This window comes from Otolemur garnettii, unplaced genomic scaffold (genome assembly GCF_000181295.1).
Source record: "Otolemur garnettii isolate 467f Iridium unplaced genomic scaffold, OtoGar3 scaffold00183, whole genome shotgun sequence".
NCBI lineage: Eukaryota > Metazoa > Chordata > Mammalia > Primates > Galagidae > Otolemur > Otolemur garnettii.
The window spans coordinates 1,155,177-1,160,854 of record NW_003852578.1 but is presented as its reverse complement, the minus strand read 5'-3'; the positions used below and the strand labels follow the sequence as shown (position 1 = coordinate 1,160,854).

Here is a 5,678-nt window from a genome sequence, read left to right as displayed (position 1 = left end):
AAAAACTCTTTTTTTGCTTTCTTTAGAGCTCTTTATCTTTAATGCTAGTTTGCTTCATTGACATGACCATAAACTCTTCGTAAACATATTCATGTTAAGCATAGTATTCCACTTAATATTTTTTTCAATCTATGTTGTTTGACTTTTGCTCTCTGTAATTGTAGGATGTAGTTGAATTTTTAAGTGAAATTTGACTGTTACTCATTTTAATAAGGATCATATTTTTCTGTAGAACCCAGAAAATGCTATGTAACTAAGTTTAGTCCTATTTTCTAACAATGAATGTACAATGTCTCAAGATTTGTATTTTGGGAAACATCTTAGACAATTTTACTTATTATCTGGACTAGTAGCATCTTTCATGAATATATAAATAACAGCACCACAGTTGGCTTTAAATGCTTGTTTCTTTAGAGTAGAACATGCTACACTTAGGGTCAGTATGTCATCAACAAATCGATTATTTTGTCCTTTGGCTTGAGCTAATGTATAAAGTGTTATGCTGACTCCTCAAAATCACATATTTCAAATGGCCCATTTTTATTTTATGTAGATATTTATCACAAATTTATAGGTATTGCTATATGTCTATAACAATGTGGATGAACAACATTACAGCCATGGAATATCTGGAATCTCTGTCCTTACAGAATAAACTTATTAACATTAGAATATTTTCCAATAATGAGGATATGCAGGTTTGCTTAGGAGAGTTCATTTCTGTTAATGGCAGGTAATGTATTTAAGGTAGGAAGTATTTAAGGAAGTAATGTATTTAAGGAAGGAATGTGAAACTCTTGCTTGGTTTGTTTCATCTTCTGTACAGAGGATGCACAGAAAGCACCATGAACTTTTAGCCAAATTTATCCTGGACTTCAAAATTCTGAAAATATTTTCACCAGAATTTTTTGAACAATAGAGAGGAGAGATAGTTAATATGTTATCACATCCTGTCCATCATCTCTTATTTTGATAGTAGGGATAAGAACGGTTTTAAAATATTGTGACATCATATTCAGAGTGACAAAAATTAAGTTTCTAAAAGACTTAGAAAGTGACAATCAGGCTTGGTATCATAGATCAGATTAAATGACGATACTTAAAATGGGTCAACTTTGTCACAAATTTTAAGTGATGTGCCAAGATGCTAATAAAAAGAATATAGTCAATCTGCTATCACCAAAATGACATTTTTTTTAACACAAGTGTGGTGGACAGTGATACCATATTTGGGTGATATGAAGAAACAGTTCTCTCGACTTGCTGCACTGAGGTTAGAAAATAATGAAAAGCTGGGGAGGCAGAGTTTTCTAAGGACGCTGTGAATCAGACTTCCGTAAATTTAGTTCAATTATAAATGTCTAAGAAATAATAGCAGCTGAGTGTGCCATACAGTTACAAGCATGAAAGCTTTTGGTTGTTTTCCTTTGTTGTTCTAAGTAACACTTAATGGAGAACTTGTGTCTCCATGCCAGCAAGCAGTTTAATAAACACTTCAAACACTTGCTAAAGGCTCAATGGTTGCAAAAGCAATGGGAGGAAGGGCCCCTATCATAATCATTAAACTACGTGAAGATCATGATCAAAATAGCAAAAGAATGAAAAGCATATGTGGCCATATATATGTGGAAAGACACAGATATCCTATGCACCTAAAATTTTGCATCTATATCATAAAATAAAAGGTGTGAATGATTAACCAAAAATTATCCTCAGACTGAGCTGTTTTTTTTTTTTAAATTGGAATGAAATCTGGTTGTGCCACAATTTTTATGTCAAACTGCTTTTTCTTCCTGTTTACATTTTGCAAGAACAAGAAGCCTCAGCTGGAAAATTGGCCCATAATCACAACCTATTAAGCTTTTACTGATATTGCAATAGAAGTAATGGGTTTTTAATGAGCTTATCCATTTTAACATTTATATAATTTATTAACTTTTTCCTCTCCCTATTGTGTATATTAACTAAAAACTTAGCTTTAATAATCTTCTTTACTAAACTTTTAAATCCTCTAAATTCACCAGTAGCACTATTTTAAGAGTTTTAAAAAATAATTTTATCAAGTAGAAATGATCATTTACGTGTCATGACCGAGCACCATGTACTATGAAAGACTATTCCTGTTAAAAACTGGCATCCCACTTGTGGCACAGTACCTGATTTATACAGGTATAACCTAGAACCACTATCAACTTGGACAACAAGAAAGGTGCAATTATTATCTTTTGAAAAGCAAATTTAGAACATTCCATGTTCCATGAGTTTTCTCTCTGGTGATATAATTAGTGGATAAAACTAAAGGCTGAAAATTTCTAAGGGAGAAGGAAGCCTAGAAATCAGCACAGAGTAGACCTCCTGACTGTGCCAGTGTAGGAGGAAGTAGCAGTAGAGACACTGAGTTGGGGATCTGCCCAGGGAAATATCTGAGGTGAGAATCGAGAAATTAAAGGAGAAAGGGGTCGGCACGGCGGGCCATGGCAAAGAGCAGGCAAACATAATCTTTTTCTCCAGCACATTTTATTACAGTGGATGTGATTCCAAACTCAAAGAAACAGTTTAGGAATATTTCGGTGTTAGTTTATTCTTGTCATTTGGGGAGCAAATAATTATCTTCCAAAAATTATTTAAGGGTGTTGTAATGAATTAATGATGGGCATACTTGGGAAGGAATTAGAAATATTTGACCCCTATATATAAAACTTCCCTTGCAAGTTCATGAAGTGGTGCAATGTAAGAACCGTGGCAAGGGCCTAAACTCTGCAAAGGCACATGCATAGATGACAATAATAAAAACAACCATCCATTGTCCTTTAGTTTGCTTTTCTGTAATTACATCTCAGGAGTCACATGGCTGATGGTCATAAAGATTCTTAGCCCTCTCCATAGATGATATCACCCTGGTGAAAGTCAAGGGTAGTTTTAAGATATCTTCTAGACTCTGCATTCCACCCACCAGTTGACCCAACAGTGGCCCATACCAAGAAACTAACTCAACTGGTATTGTGACTCCTACTCAGGCACTGACTCAATACAAGAACATGATTTCCGCATCTCTAGGACTTCGTCCCAAATCAAGCCAATCAGCAGACCTAATTGCCTAACTTTTGCCCACAAAACTATCTTGAAAAACCCCTTCTCCCAAAGTCTTGGAGAGATGGATTTAAAAAATTCCTTGTCGTCTTGCATGGTCGTCTGCAATATTAAACTCCTTCTCCACTGCAGCACCAACTATCTCGCTGTATTGGCTCTTCTCTGCAGCAGCAATACAACCTGCTTGGGCTGTAACAAGTATATTGCTTTGACCTAGTTTGAGATGGCTGCCATGATTCTCACAGATAGAAGTAATACCACCAACCTGTCTTTCGTGTGAGGGAAAATTTACATCGGTAGAAAATGCAGCAGGATCTCCCCTTTTCCAATTTAGAAAATATTTCCTGAGACTGACACCTTTAAAGGTCTTGACAAAAAGAAAACATTTACTATGTATTCTCTCTGTGGGCTGCTACCTATATGGTTTTATTTATATAAGACCACCTTGGATAGCTAGTCAAGCCTCTTCCTCTCTTCTTCCCCACACCTGTTTTTCTGTGTTCAAACTTTCATGGTTTAAAAACCTCTGCACTTCCTTGAGAATTGAATTTTCCTTCGGAGAGTTCCCTTGTATACTTAAAAGTAAATTTGTATCTTCTTCTTTAGTCAATTTGCCTCATGTCAGTGTTTTTTCAGCAAACCTAGCAGGATAAGAGACTTTACTCCCTATACAAATTACTGTTTGTAATTACCTTTATAAATTTCTATTTTCCTTAAAAGAAATGCCAGCCACAAGACTATTTGCACATTAGATATGTAATTTTTATTTCTACTATTGTTCCTTCGTGTGACAGTATATACCTGTTGCTTTTTTGAACAAAGATGCCAAATGTTTATTACTGCAAACAGTAATATAGAAAACAGGCTGAACTTTTACTAAAACTAATAAATCAGCTGAGTGATTCTAGCACAGCTAAATGCAGTAAGTTACATACTACCATATTTCTATGTCATCTTTATCTTACATGTTAATGTGTAGGCATTCAAATCAGATTTATGATCATACTAAGATTCAAAAGGAGGAAACTTCAGAAGACGTGTGTCTTCAATTCTAATGTTTTGTGCCATTTGCTCATACACAAGCATATAGTCACCAAGGGCTCTGTGCTCACTTCGGCAGCACATATACTAAAATTGGAAGAGAGGGTTAGCGTGGCCCCTGCACAAGGATGACATGCAAATTCGCGAAGAAGTTTTCCATTTTTTTGATGTAGACTTTACCTCTTTTATGTTTACATGGATGGAGCTGGGAACATATTCTTCTTAGCAAAGCATCTCAAGAATGGAAGAACAAGTATCCAACGTGCTCAGCCCCAATATGAAACCAATTTATAAACACTCACACTTCTGTATGAAATCTATAACCCAACTACAGCCCAAGACGAAGGGAAAGAGGAGGGAGAAGGGAGGAGAGGGGGAGGATGGGTGGAGGGAGGTGACTGGTGGGACCACACCTATGGTGCATCTTACAAGGGTACACGTTAAATCTACTCCATGTAGAATATAAATGTCTTAACACAATAACTAAGAAAATGTGGTGAAGGCTATGTTAACCAGTTTCATGAAAGTATTTCAAATTGTATATAAAACCAGCACATTGTGCCCCATGATTGCAGTAATGTGCACAGCTATGATTTAATAAAAAAATGAAATAAATAAAAAACAAGTTAGAATTCAGTTATAATTCAAAGTTATAGATAATGGTTAGAAGTAATTTAGAATTTTTTAAACTGACATTTAAGAAAATTTGCAGTTCTTGCCTAAACAGAAAAATGTAATGTGTTTAAATCAACTGAATAGAAAATTCGAATAATTTGTGCATCTGATGAAATAAAAGATTTGTGTTAGGTCTCAAACTAAAAGAATAAACCAATTTAGCCTGACTTCTGATTTTGCATGTCATGCTATGATCCAGGTGCTGAAAAGCTCTGAAGCAGAACTCAGGCGATACAGTCCTCTATTCATCAGGCCCCTGACAACAGTTCCAGCGGCTGCCCTGCGAATACAAGTACGAGTCATTAGCATGAGTCCAAAATTGTGTGAAGAGATATCTATGCTTTTGTCCTGTGAAAAGTCTTTTCAGTACAATCAAATTTGCTTCATGGTGTAATTTCACAGCTTGTGCAGTAGTCACTGACAGCTCACAGCGCTGTTGCTATTCACGGCGAAGCAGATGAGAGAGACGTAACTGAATAATAACATGCAGGAAGTTGTATCTTCTAAGACACAGTCTAATTGTACATCTTCATTTAGCGAACGGTTGAAAACAAATTAAAATAAAATTTCCCGATCACTGGAGGCAAAAGCAATGCCAAGCAAATCAGTTATATCAAATTCTTGTGTAGTGGAAGTGTTTTTAATAACATGTCACAGAGGGAATGAAAATAATGAGAACAATACAAATGATCTCGAATATAAAAAGAAATCACCTCATTACTAAGTACATAAATGTAAATTTAGACAGTAATAAATACGGTTTGACTTTGCCTAAAATTTAGGGAAATTAAACGCTCTAAGATTTAGCGTTGTGAAAGCACAGCAAATGGGCAATCTCCAGAGCTTTAGGTTTAAATGTAAATTTCCCAGCA

General features: G+C 35.5%; 1 non-coding gene across 1 annotated transcript; it reads left to right on the top strand.

Annotated features, from left to right (window-relative positions):
- The first annotated feature begins 4,194 nt into the window (after positions 1–4,194).
- On the top strand, positions 4,195–4,297 carry LOC111721777. Its single transcript, XR_002770794.1, has one exon. It is a non-coding gene; the product is annotated as a U6 spliceosomal RNA (small nuclear RNA).
- The last annotated feature ends 1,381 nt before the right edge of the window (positions 4,298–5,678 follow it).